Source organism: Tursiops truncatus, chromosome 1 (assembly GCF_011762595.2).
Source record: "Tursiops truncatus isolate mTurTru1 chromosome 1, mTurTru1.mat.Y, whole genome shotgun sequence".
NCBI lineage: Eukaryota > Metazoa > Chordata > Mammalia > Artiodactyla > Delphinidae > Tursiops > Tursiops truncatus.
This window is the reverse complement of record NC_047034.1, coordinates 150,602,780-150,625,394: the sequence shown is the minus strand read 5'-3', so window position 1 is coordinate 150,625,394 and position 22,615 is coordinate 150,602,780. Positions and strand designations below refer to the sequence as shown.

The 22,615-nt window shown below is 38.4% G+C and overlaps 1 protein-coding gene across 13 annotated transcripts in view; it reads right to left on the bottom strand.

The window, feature by feature from the left end:
• SCMH1 (Scm polycomb group protein homolog 1) overlaps positions 1-22,615 on the bottom strand; it is a 189,845-nt gene that overhangs the window by 160,137 nt on the left and 7,093 nt on the right. The window lies entirely within an intron of this gene.

Below are 22,615 nucleotides of genomic sequence, written 5' to 3'. Positions count from 1 at the left end.
AGATGCCTGGGCCAATGGGACCCTCTTGGGTTAAAAGGGTGGGCCTGCCCACGCAGGCCAGAGGACAGAGCACTGGGCCACAGAGGATTATTCCCGGGCCTTAAAGTCTAATGGAGTTAGCCCTGTTGGGTTGTGAATTTGCTTTAGACTAGTGATCCTTTTATTCCTTCCACGTTCTCACTTTTGTAATAGAAATGTCTTTCCGAAGCCTGTCCTACCATTATATCTTGGAAGCAGATAACTTGTGTTCTAGATTTCACAGGTCCACAGATGGAGAGGAATTTTGTCCCAGGATGAATCATAGCAGAGTCTCACCCATACCTGATTTAGATGATTTAGAAGATGAGATTTGAGACTTTTTGAGTTGGTTATATTTAGGTGAGATTCTGGACTTGGATTGGATGCTGGAGTGGGTTAAGACTTTGGGGGATATTGGGACGGGGTGAATGTATTTTGCACTTGGAAAGGACATGAATTTTGAGGGGCCAGAGGGTAGACAGTTATGGGTTGAGTTATGTTCTCCAAATTGTATACTCCTGGTATCTGTGAATGTGACCTTATTTGGAAATAGGGTCTTTGTAGATATAATCAACTTAAATGAGGTCATTAGGGTGGGCCCTAATCCAATATGACTGGGGTCCCTATAAGAGAAAGAAAACACCGTGTGAAGACAGACATACTCAGCGAGAACACCATGTGGCAAAAAAGGCAGAGATCAGAGTGATGCAGCTGCAAGCCAAGGACTGACAGCCACTACCAGAAACTAGGAAGAGACAAGTAAGGATTCTACCTAGCCTCAGAGGGAGCATGGCCCAGTTAACACCTTGATTTTGGAGTGCTTCCCTCTGGACTGTGAGAGAATAAATTGCCACCTAGTCTGTGATACAATTTGTTACAGCAGCCATAAGAAACTAAAACACCCCTTAATAGTAGCTAATATATATTCAAGACTCACTATGCACTGTGTAAAGTGCTTTACACTGATGATCACATTTAATCTTTACCATGACCTCATGAGGTAAAGAAATAAAATAACCTTCTGGAGCTAGGAATCTGCCAATGCTGGTGGGGGCTGAGTGCTAAAGCACGTTAAAACAGCGGATCCCTGGACAGGACCGTTGTTGGCTGCGTGGATACAACAAAGGGAATGGGAGCGAGGGGCTCTGTGGCTGGGAATGGCCCTAGAGGAAACGTGGTCTGCCTAGGAAAAGAACCATTGTTGAGCGGTGCGCAAGGGACGGAGCCGCCACTGCCCCCTCACGCCAGCCCCTGCCTCTGCAGGCACTGGGAGGGACTCCCACCAAAGTGAGCACGCCCCAGTCTGTTACAACTGCCTGCTGGGCCCTGCAGGCCATTTGTGCACACCCCAGTTGTGGCTGCCATACCCCTCTCCGGCCTGAGGGAGTAAGCATGCCCCTATCAGCCACTGCTTCCTCCCGCCCGGGTGGGGAACTGGCCTGAGAGTGGCGCACACACAGAGGTGGGGTGAAAACCAAAAGTAAGCCCCAGGGGCAGTGCGACTAAGGAAGAGGAACTTCTGTGCAGCTGCACAAGCCATGGACTAAATCCCTGCGATCGTGATCGGCTTGGTAAGTCCTGTGGAATACCTGAATAGACAACAGAGCATTCCCACAACTGAGACGGGTCTAGCCTTAGCAGCAGTGCACTTTGGGGGCAAGAACACATGGGAGCTGGGCCAGGTCGGAGTCAGAGCTGGCCCCACACGGCCCACAGCAGGTCTAGAGACCTGCCTAGAGGTATTGTAGGGCCTCCCAGGGAGGCGGGGATTGGCTGTGGCTCACTGTGGGAGCAAGGACACTGACAGAGGAGGCCCCAGGAAAATATTCTTATTACTCTTATTCTTTTTATGTCTGTTTTGTTTTGTTCAGTTGATGGTATTGTTGTTTTTATTATTTATTATTTTTTTAATATATATATTTTTTGTTTTTCTATTTTTACTTTACTTTTTTGCTGTTTTGTGTTTTTCTTCTTGTTTTTGTTCTGTTTTTATTTCATTTTCCTTTTTCTTTTTTTGATTGTTTCCATGTGTTTATTTTGTTTTCTTTGTTTGCTTTCTGTTTTTGTTTTATTTTTCATTTTTTGTTTTTGTTAGTTTAGTCCTTATTGATTGTTCTCATTTTTTAATTCTTTTCATTGTTCTCTTGTGTTTGTTTGTTTGTTTCCTGTCTGCTTCTTTATTTGTTTCCGTTAGTTTGGTTTTGTTATTATCATTTGTCTTGGATATGGTGTGTCTGCTTTCTTTCTTCTTTTTTTCATTTTGTGCGTGTTGTGTTGTTGTTGTAGTTTGTTTGTTTTTGCTATTTGTCTTGGGTTTTGTTTGTTTTCTTTTCTTTTTCTTTTTTTTTCCTTTTTCTTTTCTTTCTTTTTTCCCTGGCCATGCAGTGTGGCTTGTGGGCTCTCGGTTCCCTAGCCAGGGGTTGGGCCTGGGCCTTCAGGGTAGGAGCGCCAAATCCATGCTGGATGGATTGCATCCATCCAGATGGATTGTCCAGATGGATGCTGGACTGCCAGAGAATTCCTGGGCCCAGGAAATATTAATCGGTGGGTACTCTCCCAGAGGTATCCATCTTGACACCAAGACCTGGCTCCACCCAACTGCCTGCAGGCTCCAGTGCTGGACAGCTCATGCCGAACAACCAGCAAGACAGGAACACAGCCCCACCCATCAGCAGACATGCTGCCTAAAGCCGTACTAAGCTCACAGACACCCCAAAACACACCACCTGACACAGCCCTGTCCAATCAGAGGGAAAAGACTCAGCTCCACCCACAAGAGCGCAGGCACCAGTCCCTCCCACCAGGAAGTCCAAACAAGCCCCTGCACCAACCTCACCTACCAGGGGCAGACAATGGAAGCAAAAGGAACTATGACCCTGCAGCCCATGGAAAGGAGACCATAAACGCAGTAAATTAGACAAAATGAGATGACAGAGAAATATGTTGCAGGCAAGGTAAAACCCACAAGATCAAATAAATGAAGAGGAAATAGGCTATCTACCTGAAAAAGAATTCAGAGTAATGATAGTAAAGATGACCCAAGATCTCGGAAACAGTATGGAGGCACGGATCGAGAAGACACAAGAAATGTTTAACAAGGACCTAGAAGAACTAAAGACAAACAATCAGTGATGAACAACACAACAACCGAAATGAAAAATACACTAGAAGGAATCAATAGCAGCATAACTGAGGCAGAAAAACAGATAAGTGAGCTAGAAGATAGAATGGTGGAAATAACTGCTGTGGAGCAGAATAGAAAAAGAAGAATGAAAAGAAATGAGGACAGTCTCAGAGACCTCTGGGACAACATTAAACACACCAACATTTGAATTATAGGGGTCCCAGAAGAAGAAGGGAAAGGGAAAGGGCCTGAGAAAATATTTGAAGAGATTATAGTTGAAAACTTCCCTAACATGGTAAAGGAAATAGTCAATCAAGTCCAGGAAGCGCAGAGAGTCCCATATAGGATAAACCCAAGGAGAAACATGCCAAGACACATATTAATCAAACTAATACAAATTAAATGCCAAGAAAAAAATATTAAAAGCAGCAAGGAGAAAGCAAAAACTAACATATTGGGGTGGCCAGAAAGTTCATTCAGGTTTTTCTGTAAGATCTTATGGAAAAATCCAAACGAACTTTTTGGCCAACCCAGTACAAAGGAATCCCCATAAGGTTATCAGTTGATTTTTCAGCAGAAACTCCGCAGGCTAGAAAGGAGTGGCAGGACATATTTAAAGCGATGAAAGCGAAAAACCTGCAGCCAAGATTACTCTACCCAGGAATTCAGATTCAATGGAGAAATAAAAAGCTTTACAGACAAGCAAAAGCTAAGAGAATTCAGCACCACCAAACCAGCTTTACGACAACTGCTAAAGGAGCTTCTCTAAGTGGGAAATGCAAGAGAAGAAAAAGACCTACAAAAACAAAACCAAAGCAATTAAGAAAATGATAACAGGAACATATTGATAATTATCTTAAATGTAAATGGATTAAATGATCCAACCAAAAGACACAGACTGGCAGAATGGATACAAAAACAAGACCAATATATATGTTGCCTACAAGAGACCCACTTCAGACCTAGGGACACATACAGACTGAAAGTGAGGGTATGCAAAAAGATATTCTATGCAAATGGAAATCAAAAGAAAGCTGGAGTAGCAATACTCATATCAGACAAAATAGACTTTAAAATAAAGACTGTCGGGACTTCTCGGAGGCACAGTGGTTAAGAATCCACCTGCCAATGCAGGGGACACAGGTTTGATCTCTGGTCTGGGAAGATCCCACGTGCTGTGGAGCAACTGAGCCCATGTGGCACAACTACTGAGCCTGCACTCTAGACCCCACAAGCCACAACTACTGAAGCCCTCATGTCCATGCGCTACAACTACTGAAGCCCATGCGCTCTAGGACCCATGTGCTGTAAGTACTGAAGCCCCCGCACCTAGAGCCCATGCTCCACAACAAGAGAAGCCACTGCAATGGGAAGCCCGTGCACCACAACGAAGAGGAGCCCGTTTGCCACAACTAGAGAAAGCCCTCATGCAGCAACAAAGACCCAACACAGCCAAAAAAATAAATACAAAAATAAGGATTGTTACAAGAGACAAAGAAGGACACTACATAATGATTAAGGGATCGATACAAGAAGAAGATATAACAGTTATAAACAATTATGCACCCAACACAGGAGCACCTCAACACATAAGGCAAATGTTAACAGCCGTAAAAGGGGAAATCAACAATAACACAATAATAGTGGGGGACTTTTAACACTCCACTTACACCTATGGATAGATCATCCAGACAGAAAATAAATAAGGAAACACAAGCCTTAAATGACACATTAGACCAGATAGACTTAATTGATATTTATAGGACATTCCATCTGAAAGCAGCCAAATACACTTTCTTCTCAAGTGCACACGAAACATTCTCCAGGTTAGAACACATCTTGGGTCACAAATCAAGCCTTGGTGAATTTAAGAAAATTGAAATCATATCAAGCATCTTTTCTGACCACAATACTGTCAGATTAGAAATCATTTATAGGGAAAAAAAAACCTGTTAACACAAACACATGGAGGCTAAACAATATGCTACTAAATAGCCAAGAGATCACTGAATAAATCAAAGAGGAAATAAAAAAAATACCTAGACACAAATGACAATGAAAACACGATGACCCAAAACCTATGCGATGCAGCAAAAACAGTTCTAAGAGGGAAGTTTATAGCAATACAATCCTACCTCAAGAAACAAGAAACATCTCAAATAAACAACCTAACCTTACATCTAAAGCAACTAGAGAAAGAACAAAAAAATCCCCAAAGTTAGTAAAAGTAATCAAAAAGATGAGAGCAGAAATGAATGAAATAGAAACGAAGAAAGAGTGCAGAACACTCTGGCATAAACTGCAGCAGGATCTTTTTTGACCCACCTCTTAGAGTAATGAAAATAAAACCAAAAATAAACAAATGGGACCTAATGAAACCTCAAAGCTTTTGCACAGCAAAGGAAACCATAAACAAGACAGAAAGACAACCCTCAGAATGGGAGAAACTATTTGCAAATGAAGCAACTGACAAAGGATTAATCTCCAAAATATACAAATAGCTCATGCAGCTCAATAACAAAAAAACAAACAACCCAATCAAAAACTGGGCAGAAGACCTAAACAGACATTTCTCCAAAGAAGACAAACAGATGGCCAACAAACACATGAAAAGATGCTAGACATCACTAATCATTAGAGAAACGCAAATCAAAACTACAACGCGGTATCACCTCACACTGGTCAGAATGGCCATCATCAAAAAATCTACAAACAATAAATGTTGGAGAGGGTGTGGAGAAAAGGCAACCCTCTTGCACTGTTGGTGGGTATGTAAATTGATACAGCCACTATGGAGAACAGTATGGAGGTTCCTTAAAAAACTACAAATAGAACTACCATACGATCCAGCAATCCCACTACTGGGCATATACCCAGAGAAAACCATAATTCAAAAAGACTCACGCACCTCAATGTTCATTGCAGCACTATTTACAACAGCCAGGACATGGAAGCAACCTAAATGTCCATCAACAGAGGAATGGATAAAGAAGATGTGGTACATATATACAATGGAATATTACTCAGCCATAAAAAGGAACAAAATTGGGTCATTTGTAGAGATGTGGATGGACCTAGAGACTGTCATACAGAGTGAAGTCAGAAAGAGAAAAACAAATATCGTATATTAACGCATATACGTGGAATCTAGAAAACTGGTGTAGATCATCTTCTTTGCAAAGCAGAAACAGACACAAAGACGTAGAGAACAAACGTATGGATACCAAGGGGGAAGGCAGCAGGGGGATGAATTGGGAGATTGGGATTGACATATATACACTATTGACACTATGTATAAAATAGATAACTAATGAGAACCTACTGTATAGCACAGCGAACTCTATTCCATGTTCTGTGGTGACCTAAATGGGAAGGAAATAAAGAAAAAGACAGGATATATGTATACATATAGCTGATTCACTTTGCTGTACAGTAGAAACTAATACAACGTTGTAAAGCAACTACACTCCAATAAAACTTAATAAAATAACCTTCTACTACACTATTCCTAACTACTATGCTAAACTTTCTTTTATATGCCAGCTGCTGTATAATAAGGAACTTGTCTACTCTTTGTCCTAGGTTCCTGGCAAAGAGCTTCTAAAATCCCTGGAATTTTCCAAGTGATAGGAGTATCTTTGTTATACATTAGCCCCTTGGACACATGTGAGTTTATGCTAAAGAGATCGCTCAAGATGGGGGCTGGTTGCCAGAAAGACCAACCACATAGGCCTGCATAATGAAACCCCAGCCAAAATCGAACACTGAAGCTTGGTGGAGTGAGCTAATTAGTAAACACATAAATGTGCCAGGAGGGTGATGTGCCCTGATTCTATGGAGAGAGGACAGGGAAGCTCTGTGTTCAGGACTCACTCAGACCTTGCCCTATGTGTCTCTTAATTTGGCTGTTCCTGATTTGCATCCTTTACAATAAACCTGTAGTCGTTAAGTATGGCACTTTGCTGAGTCCTGTGAGTTGTTCTAGTAAATCACTGAACCTGAGGGGTCACAGGAACCTGCCAGATTTGTAGCCAATTGGTTGGAAGTGTAGGTGGTCTGAGGACCACACTTGAGGCTGGCATCTGAAGTGGGGGCAGTCTTTTGGGGATCATGTTCCCTTAAACCCACTGATGGTAGTACAGATGATATGAATAGATGAATAGCCTTAAGCTGGCAGCATTAAATCAAAGAGATATACCTATATATGGCTTTAGGAAACATTATTTGCATCATCCGGACATACCTTACTTGGAAATATGAAGGGGAGAGAGAGGGAATGACAGAAGGAAGGAGAGAAGGATGGGAGGAAGGGAGGGAGGGGGAAAGAGAGGGAAGAAAGAAAGGAAAGTGAAGGGAAGAGGGGATAAAGAAATGAAAGAAAGAAAAAGACAAAGATATTGTTTAAGTGTAAAACAACTGCTTTGAGTGACTTAGTGCTTTGTCCTAACAATGGGCAATAAATATTATAAAGTGATGCTAGAGGAGACAGGCAAGGAAAGATTCTTTTGCAAAAGTTAAACAAAAACAAATACTGGATTTCCTCAAAATTTTAGATTTTATAGCCATATAGTTAGAGGTATATAAGCATCTTTAATTTCATATCGGAAAAAAAATCCCTTAAACAAGTATTGTCATACTAATTATCTGTGACATAAAGCTTCTTAGGAATGCACCTACTATATTACAGCAAAAGACTCTTCTAAAACCCATCACAGAGCTAATGGGGAAGACAGCATTATGCCAAGGAACACTGCAGAGGTAATGCTTAGAAAATCCAGACAGCTGACACCTAGAAGGCTTTTTTAACATGGGCATTAGGGTCCAAACATCTAGGCTGATGGGTTTGGGGGCAGAGTTGTCATTTCTGGGAAGGGGTAATTCAAACACTTAAGTGTACTGGGCAGGTAATCTAAACAGTGAGAATGGGGACCAAGGTTGTACAATGGGACTTTATGACTCAGCCATTTTCCAAAGGACATTTCTGTTGAGATGAAGAATCACTTATTCATAACAACAGACTAGTAGAGAAAACTAGAGAAGATCCTGATCTACAGCAAATCTAGTCCAATCACACAATTTATCCCTAAATTTTATAATGCCTTTTATCAATCTGAATTTTTTGAGAATTAGTCTTAAATTCTATAAGGAAAAATAGTGAAAGGCTTTTTTTTTAATTTTAAAAATTTTATTTATTTTTGGCTGCGTTGGGTCTTCGTTGCTGCATGCTGGCTTTCTCTAGTTGTGGCGAGTGGGGTCTACTCTTTGTTGTGGCACACAGGCTTCTCATTGCAATGTCTTCTCTTGCTGCAGAGCACGGGCTGTAGGTGTGTGGGCTTCATTAGTTATGGCATGTGGGCTCAGCAGTTGTGGCTCGCGGGCTCTAGAGCACAGGCTCAGTAGTTGTGGCACACAGGCTTAGCTGCTCCACTGCATGTGGGCTCTTCCTGGACCAGGGATAGAAGTGTGCTCTGCATTGGCAGGCGGATTCTTAACCACTGTGCCACCAGGAAAGCCCCAGTGAAAGGTTTTGAAATGGCATGTTCTATCAATAGAAGGATGGAGGCTTCCAGATTCTCTGATCCTACAGAAATGTGTTACTTGGTCTATCTCTGACTAGGCAATTTTACAAGTTTGTTGTAAACTGATAGCTTTGCTGAAAATTGATATTAATGGAAATAATTCCTGTCCACTGAAATGCAAACTGTGTACAAGGAATTCACTTGATGTTGCTCTGTGAATATGGAGCACTTTTGCATTTGTTTTTAAACTAATTTCAGAATACCCTGACTATAAATATGTGGTACTTTGAGTCCTCTTTTGAACCATTTTTCGTACTCTTTCTGTTCACTACATTAACTAATGAGTTAAATAAAATTTTTGTTCATTTTGTATTTGTGTGAGTCGTGATTTTACCTCCCCCCCCAACCCTTTTACCAACCTCTCCCCATTTCTTCTACCCTCCAGCCCCTAGCAACCACCATTTTACTCTCTGTTTCTAAGACTTCAATTTTTTTTAAGAGTCCACATACTCTTAAAATACACCACGCAGTATTTGTCTTTCTCTGTCTGACTTATTTCACCTAGCATAATGCCCTCCAGGTTCATCCATGTTGTCACAAATGGCAGGATTTCTTTCTTTGTTAACTGAATAATATTCCACTGTATATATACACATTTTTTTATCGATGCACACTTAGGTTGTTTCCATATCTCGGCTATTGTGAATAAATGACTTTACTCTTTTAAAGAAATTACCCTTTAACATCCCCAACAAGTCTTCAATCTCACTTGGGAGAAGGGATTGTGAGTTTCAATGTATTGTAGTGAAACTAAAACTAGATTGGGAAAAGGCCTAGGTTTAGTCCTTGTTCAATAAGTACTGACCCTGACTAACTTCTAGTGTCATCTCTAATTCTCACTGGTTCATATGTCAAATGGGATTAATTCTTGCTTTGCCAACTTTCAAAGGCATGTTGGAAGAATCAGATGAGTGTGTAATCTGAAAGCATTTAGGTAGTCTGTAACGATCCCAGGTCCGGTCATCCACAGTATCATCAAAGTGATTTTCCTATAACGTCTAAGAGATCCTCTTTGTAGTCTACTCCAAACTCTCACAGATTCCCTTTGTCTACAGGGTGACATTTAAACTCCTAAGGATGGTGTATAGATCTTTTGGATGATCCAATCCTTGCCTACCCTCTCACTTCATCTTTTGTTTTTTTCAAAGTTACTTCATCTTTATTAATATTCTTTTTCCTTCTAGTACTTGCCTATCCTCAAAATTTTTCACTAAACCCCAGGTTGCCACCTCAAATGTGAACAGATTCACTTCATCTTTAGTCACCCCTTCTCAACCTTAATACCATAGTAGCACTCAACTTATATACGTAGTCCCAAACATTGCATATGCTGATACCTTCCATCTGGAATGCCCTCTCCTCCAGTGCTTCAGTCCACCTGATAAACTTCCATGCATCCTTTAAACCTAATTCATATATTACCTCTTCTTAGAAGCCTTCCTCATACTCTCATACATAATCATTCTCTCTTCCTTGGAGTGTACACATTTATATTATAGCCCTACACTGTATTACAATTTATTTATTTGTCTAATATTATTTGTCTGCTAAATTATGAGCCTTGATGGGCGGGTTCTTCATGTTTATTTCTTTATCCTCTGTATCTAGCACATGGTGAGTGAGTGCTAAATAAATACTGAATAGCTAAAATGAAATGAAAGGCATTGTTATTATATCTCCATTTTCCCCACAGCAACTAGCACAGAATTAAGCATAGACCAGCATTTAGTAAATAAATAATTAATCTCTGCTTGCTGTCATTTCTTACCATTATTATTATCCAATCCTAATTCAGGGTGGGGGATGAGAAAGGGTGTATGCTAAAGAAAATGTAAATTGACTGCTAGTCAAACACCCAAGTCAATCTGCTAGACATTTTTTTATGAATAACTTAATTCTCACAATAAACCTATGATACAGGTATTATTACTCCCATTTTATAAGAAAATAAGCTAAGGTACAAAGAATTTAACTTCTCTGAAGTCAAACAGCAAACAGTCAATGTACACTTTCTGGGGTTTCATATACTCTCATATATACTTTCATATACTCTTACCTCATTTGGCCCTCACAATCTTGTGAGGTGCAAAGGGCTAATATTAGTATCCCTTCATTACAAATGAAGAAAACAAGATTTAGAGAGTTTAAATGACTGATAAAGTTTACAAAGCTAGTAATCACTAGGTCTAGGATTAGAATATCTAGGTCATGTGACTCCAAATCTTTTACTTTTTCCATAGGCCAAACAGTCTCACCATAGGAGGTCACTTATAGGTCACTCATAAAACTGCAAGAACAGACAAAGTCAATTAGATAAAACAAAACAAGGGTGCTATTTAAAGGATCAGATTTCTAAATTTTCAATCAAACCAATTTCAAGGCTAATCCAGTTTTAACCTCCTTCTCTATATACCCTATACACACAGAGCTTCAATGTAGAAGGATCATTACTTGTATTTTTCTAGGACCAATATTTCAAACTTTTATTATATATGTCATACTCAACACCCAAGGATAGGTCCCCTAGTGAAGAGAAAATCACACAGCTTGTCCAAGACCAAATAAGAAGCTTCTATGTCAGAAATATGCACCAAATATTGATGACTTTCCCAATTTACCCAGTCAATATTTATTGACTATGTGCTGGTCCCTGGGCTAGGGATATAAGGATGGCTAGGACTTGAACAATATTAATCTATATGGAGATAGATAAGCAAATACATTATAACAGAATGTAATATGTAGTTATTAAAGGTATGTTAAAGGCGGAGACCAATTCTGTCTAAATGAAATGAAAAGGCTTCACAGAGGAGGTGATTTTTGAAGCAAAATTTAGGGCACGCATCTTATTCCAGACAGAGAAGGAAGTTTAGGAAATTCTAATTAAGTAGAGGGAAGTATAAAAGTATAATACTAAGTAGTAAAAGGGCTTGTGTGATGTTCTGTGGAAAACGATAAATGATTCAAGCATAGGAATACACATCAGGAAGCAGTGACTGAAACAGAAAACTAGGTTAGAATCAGATAAAGATCAACGAACATATTCTGCGGATTAGAGGTTTTCAAACCTTTTTTAAAGAACTATCTTCAGGGACTTCCCTGGTGGCGCAGTGGTTAAGAATCCATCTGCCAATGCAGGGGACACGGGTTCGAGCCCTGGTCTGGGAAGATCCCACATGCCACGGAGCAACTAAGCCCGTGCACCACAACTACTGAGCCTGCGCTCTAGAGCCCGCGAGCCACAACTACTGAAGCCCACGTGCCTAGAGCCCATGCTCCGCAACAAGAGAATCCACGCAATGAGAAGCCCGCGCACCGCAACTCATCGCAATTAGAGAAAGCCCGTGCGCAGCAACAAAGACCCAACGCAGCCAAAAAAAAAAAAAAGAACTATCTTCAAACACATTTTTATGCAAAACATAACAATAATAATTACAGAGCTTATGTGGTAGGACAGTAAGGAAGCAGAGTTTATACATTCTGCCTCACCTTGAGACCCCCTCCCTGGTGTTCCTTCATAGAGATCTAAAGCAGTTTAGTACTCTATGTACAGTTCTCATCAGCAAATGGTTACCAGCTTGCAATAAGTACAGAAATTGAGAGTAATCACTTAGAAACTCTGTATTATAATTTAAAAGAATACCTTTATATTGTTAAACCTAATAAAATGTTGTGGTTTATACTTAGATTTTTTTTTAAATTTCAGGTTTCTAACAATTCATTTTTATTACATTTATAAGATTATTAGTCTAAAATGAATGAAAAATACTCCCCCTTCAACATGCATAGTTTAAGAAGCACTGCCCTAAAGGTTTCACAACAGACCAGATTTGTAATTTAGAAAGTCAAAAAAATAACTAGTGGCTGTTTAAAAGGGGAAGACAAATTGGCAAATACAAAGGATAAATAATATGAAAAAATAGAAGATTTAAGATGATATAAGGATTACTTGTGTAAATGTTAAGCATCTGGCAAACAATGAATAAGGATTTTCAAGTTCATAGAAAAGGGACATTTCTTCAAGTCAAGTAAGGCTCGCATAAGTAGTAGATTTTTATAGAAAGACCTTAAGCCATCAATCTCCAGAGCTAAATTCATTAAGTCAACAAATTTTAATATTATTATATATGTAACATTATTTACTGAAACACCTACTACATACTTGGTGCCAGGGATACAATGTTGAACATAGGACATGGTGTTGATGGTGGGTGATTAAGCAGTTTGTGGGTGTTCAATGTCATGAACATCATGACAGACATTACTCAGCCAAAAAAACATAAATAGATGCTTCATTTAAAACTATTATAAGTACTACAAAGGAAAGTCACATAGTATTATGAAATCATGTAACATAGAGATTAAATAGATTCTGGGAGATAAAGGAAGGATTCCCTGAAGAAGTTATGTCTTAGTTGAAATCCAAAGAATGAGCAGAAAGTAACCAGGCAAAGAAGGGGAAAGAACATTCTAGGCAGAGAGAACAGGCATGTAAGGGGGATGGGGCATGAATAGCCCACAAAACAGAAAAAAAGCAAGTATGACTGACGCACAGAAAGCAAGGAGAACAGTGACAAGAGGTCAAAAAGGTAGATGGGCTAGTTCATTAAAAGTTCTATAAGCAACAACACAGATGAATCTTGAGGACGTTATGCTCAGTGAAATAAACCAGTCACAAAAGGAAAAATACTGTGTGATTCCACTCATTTGAGAAACTTGGAGTAGTCAAAATCAGAGACAGAAAGAACGGTGGGGCAGGGGCTGAAGAGAGGGAGGAATGGGGAGTTACTGTTTAATGGGTACAGGGTTTCAGTTTAGCAAGATGAAAAGAGGTTGTGGAGATGGATGGTGCCGATGGTTGCACAACAATGTGAATGTACATAATGCCACTAAATTGTACACTTAAACATGGTTAAAACTGTAAATTTTATGTTATGTTAACCAGAGTCGGCTTCTATTGCTTCTATCCAAAGACGCTTATGAGACAGAAATTGGTACGTGGAAGAGGGGTGGTATAAATGAGTCCCTAAGATGTAGAATTGACTGGATCAAGGTTGGGAACAGCACAGTGCAGACCTCTGTCTCATGCTGAGGTTGGCCATCCTTATGCAGTAGGAGACGGCTTATCAAACTGTGGTCTTCTACCAGGACTCACCACTACCGAGGCACACTGCAAAAACAAGATGCGGTAGGGAAAACACAGGATGTATTGGCTATGCAGACAGACTTCAATCAGTTCCTATAAAAAACAAACTGCTTAATATGAAATAGGGGAGATATTAAAAATATTTATAACCTGTCAGATCATACCAGTGCATAATGGAGAGTATCAGTCTTGAGTTAAACTGGTCAATCTGAAAGTATTTGGAAGAAAATATCACTTTTGTAAAAAAAAAAAAAAAGAAAAAGATTCCTTCTGCCTAGAGCCTGCACACGAGCCTTGCTGAGTTCGGAAACTACCTGGGGCTAAAATAAAAATGGTACAAACAAAGGCAGAAAGGTAGGACCTACAGCTATGAAAAAATAAGAGAGTTCCCTTGAATCCCCTAGGGTCCCCCCAAGCACCTCTGTTATGCATTCCTTGCCTGATAAAGCTAGGATACAATCCAGAAGCAAGGATCAGATTAATACCTTCCTTCCCTAGGCCCTGTTTCAAAATAAGTGAGGCAATAAATTCCTTTTTTCCCCCTTTGTCTGTAATCCATTTATGTTGGATTTCTGCCCTTTACAATCAAAAAGTGTTAATACACTACCAATATTTTAAAATGCACTGCTTTTTTCAAAAGGATCACCAGGGCACTACCCCAAATCTACAGAAACGATCTCCAGGTCAGGGTATCTGTTATTTCTTAATAAGTGTTCCAGATGATCAGGTAAATTGGGGAAATACTAGCTTAGACTAAAGTTTAACACTCAACAAAAGTCTAGTTGTCTCCTCCTGTATCAAACAATAGTTGTTATTTCCCAGTAACACAGAAGAAGGCTATTATAACAATATTTATTTAGAACATACTATGAGCCCACCACTGTACCAGAATCCACCATGGTATACTGGGGGCACTAAAAGTTTAAGGTGTTGCCTTGCCTTCCAGAATCTTGTGTTCTTTAATCTGTAGAAAAGACAAGACCTACAAATACATCGGGGACTGCTGAACCTGTCCGATCAACAGAATGATCTAAGGATCTTTTCGGTAGATTAGAGGTGGCAGACATGGGATTTAAACCCCTATCCATCAGACAACAAAGCTATTTCCAAAACGTGTTCAGTGCAAAATACAGTTCCTTCTCAATATAAGGTATAGGAGCACGCAAAGAAAAAATTAGGTATAATGAATACAGTCCATTAATTCAAATTTGGATATAACTAATATGTATTAAGCACTTATTATTTAAACATTTACTGTATTAAGCACCTAAATATAGGTTTTCACTAATAACTAATAATCAGAAACAAATTAGTTGATTGCCTGAACTGACATTTCTCTTTCAGATGATTAATTTAAATGCCATCATTAGGGAACTTAACATATTAAAAGAATAAAGAAGTCAATAAAAACATTACTTTTTACCAAATTCAACTAGCTGTTCTCAAGAAGGCAACTTTGACACCTAACTGTCAAGGTCAGCATAAAAAAATCTATTTATTGTTAAGGTAGTTAACAGAATTCAGCCAAAACAAGCAATCCTTGCTTATTCATTAAGTAAAGTTGCATTAATTAAGTGGAGGTGTTGTGGAAATAAGAGCGTTAAGAGTTGGGGAGTCTGGAGAGTAAGTTCTGGATCAATAAAGAAGCAAGAGAATTGCTAGCTCTACTGGTTATCTGTTAGTATTATTTTCTAAGCTTTCTATAGAGACAGGACATCTAAATTCATTAAATAATTATTTACAGAATATATCCTTTGAAGATAAATTTCTGTGAGTGGTTTCCTTTACATGTAGGCACAACTATAACTGAGGAGGAAGATACACTTAGTAAAAGAACTGTAAACTCTGATTAAGCGATTTCTCAAGAAGTTTTTTCTTAAAACTAAGTCCAGGACTTTTAAATTGATCTCACTCCAAGAATCACACTAATCTTATAAAGCATTTTTAGAAAAAATAACTATCCAACTCACACTCATATACAGTGATAATAGGTATTAGCACCTTTTTATAGTGTCACACAAACAGATCAAATAAAATAACATTCCTATGTGAACTGAATCATTTTTGCTTACAAGCCAGCGTGGTAGGTACTTAGCCACAATCCCTCCAAATAAGTGTTCTGTGCTTTCAATTAACAAGCAATATTATGTAGTAAGAATTTTTTTTACATTTGTGTGAGTCCTTTCTGTTGACTAGCACTTGGCATATTTCTGTCATCTGTATGTATAAGACACTGAGATAGAAAAAATTTATATGGCACGCACCTAGCATACACATGTAGCACATGCATCAATCAATAGACTGCAACTTGTTGGTCCCATCAAATGAGTCAACCAAACTGGGAACATTTTATGAAGAAATGTGTTTTAATTAAATTCCAAAGAAATAGCATATAAAATTATTTTAACTTTATTATTACTTAAAAAAATAAGCTTTTATTTTAGAACAATTTTAGATTTACAGGAAGCCTGCAAAGATAGTTCAGAGTTCCCGTATACTCTGCACAGTTTCCCCTATTATTAGCATCTTACATTAGCATGGTACATTCGTTATAATTAATGAACCAATACTGATACAATATTAATTGAAGTCCACACTTCATTTAGACTTTCTTAGTTTCCACTTAATATCCTTTTTCTGTTTCAGGATCCCATTACCCTTCCAAGGATAACACATTACATTTCGTAGTCATGTCTTCTTAGGCTCTTTTTGGCTGACTTTCCTTGCCTGATGACCTTGATAGTTTTGAGGAATACTGTTCAGGTATTTTTCAGAATGTCCCTCAATTGGGATTTGTCTAATGTTTTTCTCATGATTAGACTAGAGTTATAGGTTTTGGGGAGGAAGACCACAGAGGTAAAGTTATAATAACTTTTTATCCCAACTATCACCTGGATAGTAAGCTCACTGAGGGAAGGAATCTTATCTTATTCTCATCTTTGTATCCTTAGTACATAGCTGGCAAATATCTGTTGGTTAAGGAGGCAGTGGATATACACCAAGGGTTGAGGGGGTACAGAAACTTTGCTATTTATTTATTTAATTTTTGGGGCTGCATCGGGTCTTGGTTGCAGCACGTGGGATCTTCATTGCAGCATGTGCGATCTTTCGTTGTGGTGCATGGGTTTCTCTCTAGTTGCGGTGCATGGGCTCCAGAGTGTGTGGGCTCTGTAATTTGCGGCATGTGGGCTCAGCAGTTGTGGTGCACAGGCTTAGTTGCCCCACGGAATGTGGGATCTTAGTTCCCTGATCAGGAATTGAACCCGCATCCCCTGCATTGGAAGGCGGATTCTTAACCACTGGACCGCCAGGGAAGTCCCTGCAATTTATTAAAATATGAGCACTAACCCTAACAAGGAAATTGTTCATAAGTTTGCTCAAACTAAAAATAAGAATGACTGATTCACTAAAGTGTTTCATTCTTCTATTCAGGGATCCTTCTAGTTTACCTATTGTGGTGGAACAGGATATATTCAGCTAAAAAACAAGTTAATTCTTACAGGTAAACCTTGCCTCTTGTACTGATGAAGCCTCAGAGATATATAACACTGCCTGTGGGAAGTATACGTGGTAAAATGGAAAGATGCATTAGGGCTAAAGTCAGGATGGTCTGGGTTTGAAACCGAGTCCTATCACTAATAAATTGTATAATGTTGGCCAGATATCTTTGAGTCTCAGTTACTTTACATATACAATGGAGCTAATAATATTTATATGAGGGTGGGTGAGATCAACACATGTTTGCATTTTGCAGTGTGTCTGACAGACACTTAAGTTTAATCCCTTTCTAAGTATGGTTTGTTACACAGAATAGGTATGCTTTAAACACATTCTGGAATAAGGCAGGATATCCATAAACAAACAAACACAGATGATGATGGTTGTTACTTTTACACTGGATGAATAAACTGTGAAACGATTCATGTGCAAGTATGTTTTTAGGTAGTTAACACTTGCCTGATATACAGCAGCCACTCAAATGTTCGATGATTCTTCCATCAGATTTCTTGGACCCAGTGTCAAGAGAATCAATTCCAGTTTTCATGACCCTGGACAAACCATGTCCCTCCTTTAGGCATCATTTTCTTCACTGAATAGTTGACCTAATAGTCACAGAGCTTGAGAGTTGCAAGAAATCTTAGAGATCACCTACTGTCACCCCCTTGCCTAAATCATAAAGCCTGTGAGTGGCAGACTAGGACTTGAATGGGGACTCCTAACCACCAAGCCTTAATTCTTTCCACATACCATGGTACTTATAAGGTCTCTTTCACCTTTTCGTGTATGAAATATTGTAAATTGAACTACTGATCTTTAGAATATCACCTAATTCTGAAAATCCACTAATCAACATAGCTTAAGTTCTATCTTTATTAAAACCAGAAGATACAGAAGAATAAACAAAATTTTCAGTATTAATCCTAGTTTTAGAGAAACTATGATATAGACAGCAGAGGATGAAAATCCTTTCAACTGTGTTGATATATCAAATACTTAAATAGAGAGGGGATCTATTCCAAATAGTCTCCCTGACTCCATCTTCTTCATTATTAAATGGAATTATAATCATTCGTCCACAGAACTGGTGGACTGAATCACTACTATTCTGAGATACCCACATCTCTATTATCTTGGTATCCCTTACTGTAACTGAGAGCACAATGATTTTTTTTTTTAATCCAATGGTCTCTTTGTAGTATTCCTACTTTACCTCCATAGGGCCTTGCACACTGCTGACTATTCCTTTCTTTTTGAAACTTACCGCTGTTCCTTTGGCATTCAAAACACTGGTTTCTCCTGATTTTGCTTATAATGTAGTGATTCAGAGAATAGCTTACTGGCCAAGAGCAGAGACTCTGGACCTAGGTCGCTGGAGTTCAAATCCTGGTTCCACCATCTGCTAGTCCTGTGACCTTGGACAGGTTACTTAACTGTTATGTGCCTGTTTCCCCATCTGGGAGGATTACATGAGTTTACAGGTATATAAAATGCATAGTAAATGCTATACAGATATTTGCTGTTTTTGTTCTCCTCCTTAGTCTCTTCCTCTGCTACATTTCTGTGACCTCCACATATTCCACCTGGGGGATTCCATCCATGCAAAGGGGTCTTTACTTCTGTCTACCTGGAAGGCCTTCTTCTCTTCATTCTATCTAGTGAATTCCTTCCTAACCTTTAAGATCCAGTTTAAATGTCATTCTCTCTCTCTCTCTCTCTCTGAAGCTTTTCCAAAGACCATCTCTCTCCTTCTGCCTTGGTAGTCAATTGTTCCTGCCCTTGTGTTCCCATATTACTTTGAATATGTTTCAATGAGAGCCCATGTTACATTAGATTGAATGATGTTGAGCCATTTGAAGTTGCCTATTTTAGACCATTTCAGACCTGTAGAAAACAGTTACATGATTCATCCTAATAACATCTCTTTATATTTCTGCTGCTCCTTCCCTCCCTGCATTAAACTCATAACAAAAACTACATGCTATTATTCTTTAAAAATACATATATAATACAATGTTTCAGATATATAAAGAATAATGAATGGACACCCATATATCTACAGCCTAGTTGAAAAAATATTTACCAATACAAGTTAAGGCTCCTGCATGCTCTTCCCAGCAGTATTACTGGTCTTCTCTCCCCACCTTACCCTTCAGAGATCCCCACTATCCTTACTTTGATATTCATCATTACCATGCATTTATTTAAACATTTACTATGTAAGTATGCTTCCCTAAATAATACATGAATGTTGGGCTTTATACAATATAAATGTGTTCTGCCATCTGCTTTATTTACTTAACTTTTTACTTGTGAGATTCACCCAAGTTACTATATAGATCTAGTTCATTCATTTTCATTATTGTACGGGATTCCATTAGGTAAATATACTACAATATTTTCTTTCTTTTATAAATAGACATTTGGACTAGTTTGAACTTTCTGCTATAAAAATGTTGCATAACTATTTATACATGCATAGGAGAGTTTCTAAATGGTATCTGCCTAGCAGTGGAATTGCTGGATTGTAGGTTATGTGTGTTTTAGTTTTAACAGATATTGCTAAATTTTTCTTCACTATGGTTGTGCAATTTCTATTTCCATCAACAGTGTCCAAGAGCTCCCTTAACTCTACATTCCCACCATTATTTGGTATTATTAGACTTCTTAATTTTTGCCAATCTAATAGGTATGAAATGACATCTCATTAGAACTTTAATTTTCCTACAGGAACTAATTACCAGCGAATGGCTAATAAACTTTTAGGTTGCCTCTTTTATACCTTGTCATTCTTCTATTGATTTGTCTTTTTCTAACCTATTTGTAGGAATCCCTAGTTAATACAGACAGTAATATTTAGCTGTTATATCTACCATAAATATATTCTTTAACTCTGTGGCCTATCTCTGCATTTTTAAAATTATGGCATTCACCTTGGTCACTGTACAGAGCTGGAAGACAGAGTGGTGGAAATCACTACCATGGAACAGAATAAAGAAAAAAGAATGAAGAAATGAGGACAGTTTAAGAGACCTCTGGGACAACGTCAAATGCACCAACATTTGCACCAGCATTATAGGAGTCCCAGGAGGAGAAAAGGGAGAGAAAGGGCCTGATAAAATATTTGAAGTGATAACAGCTGAAAACTTCCCTAACATGGGAAAGGAAACAGTCACCCAAGTCCAGGAAGCACAGAGTCCCATACAGAATTAACCCAAGGAGGAACACCCTGAGACACATAGTAATCAAATAGCAAAAATTAAAGACAAGGAGAAAATACTAAAACCAACAAGAGAAAAGCAACAAATAACATACAAGGCAATCCTCATAAGATTATCAGCTAATTTTTCAGCAGAAACTCTGTGGTTCAGAAGGGAGTGGCACAGTGTATTTAAAGTGATGAAAGGGAAAAACCTACAACCAAGAGTACTCTACTCAGCAAGGCTCTCATTCAGATTTGACAGAGAAATCAGAAGCTTTACAGACAAATAAAAACTAAAAAATTTCAGCACCACCAAACCAGCATTACAACAAATACTAAAGGAACTTCTCTAAGCAGAAAAGGCCACAACTAGAAACAATAAAATTATGAAAATGGGAAAGCTCACCGGCAAAGGTAAACATACAGGATAGGTAGGAAGTCGTCCACACACAAATATGATATCAAAACCAGTAACTGTGACAGGAGGGGAGTAAAAATGCAGGATATTTGAAATGCATTTGAAATTAAGAGATCAGCAACTTAAAACAATCATGTATACATATAGACTGCTATATTAAAACCTCATGGTAACCACAAATGAAAAATCTGTAATAGATATACACACAAAAAAGAAAGGAATCCAAACACAACGCTAAAGATAGTCATCAAATCACAAGAGAAGAGAACAAAAGAGGAAAGGAAGGAAAAAAACCTAAAAAAACAAACTAAAACAATTAAGAAAATGGCAATAAGAACATACACATCTATAACTACCTTAAATGTAAACAGATTAAATGTTCCAACCAAAAGACATAGACTGGCCAAATGGATACAAAAACAAGACCCATATATATGCTGTCTACAAGAGAACCACTTCAGACCTAGGGACACATAACAGGCTCAAAGTGAGGGGGTGGAAAAAGATATTCCATGTAAATGGAAATCAAAAGAAAGCTGGAGTAGCAATACTCATATCAGACAAATAGACTTTAATATAAAGACTGCTACAAGAGACAAAGAAGAACACTACATAATGATCAACAGATCAATCCAAGAAGAAGATATAACAATTGTAAATATATATGCACCCAACACAGGAGCACCTCAATATACTATATAAGCAAATGTTAACAGACATAAAAGGAAAGTTGACAGTAATACAGTAACAGTGGGGGACTTTAACACTACACTTACATCAATGGACAGATCATCCAGACAGAAAATCAATAAGGAAACACAGGACTTAAATGACACATTAGACCAGATGGACTTAATGGATATTTATAGAGCATTCCATCCAAAAGCAGCAGAATACAGATTCTTTTCAAGTGCACATGGAACATTCTCCAGAATAGATCACATGCTGGGCCATAAAGGAAGTCTCCGTAAATTTAAGAAAACTGAAATCATATCAAGCATCTTTTACAACTACAGCTCTATGAGATTAGAAATCAACTACAAGAAAAAAAATGCAAAAAACACAAACATGTGGAGGCTAAACAATATGCTACTAAACAACCAATGGATCACTGAAGAAACCAAAGAAGAAATCAAAAAATACCTAGAGACACATGAAAATGAAAACACGACAATCCAAAGCCTATGGGACATGGCCAAAGCAGTTCTAACAGGGAAGTTTAGAGTGATACAAGCTTACCTCAGGAAATAGGAAAATCTCAAATAAAGAACCTAACCTTACACCTAAAGCAACTAGAGAAAGAAGAACAAAACCCAAAGTTAGTAGAAGGAAAGAAATCATAAAAATCAGAGCAGAAATAGATGAAATAGAGATGAAGAAAACAAAAGATCAATGAAACAAAAAGCTGGTTCTTTGAAATGATAAACAAAATTGATAAACCTTTAGCCAGACTCATCAAGAAAAACAGGGAGAGGGCCCAAACAATAAAATTAGGAATGAAAAAGGAGAAGTTACAAATGACACCACTGAAATACAAAGGACCATAAGAGACTACTACAGGAAACTATATGTCAATAAAATGGACAACCTAGAAGAAATGGACAAATTCTTAGAAAGATACAATCTCCCA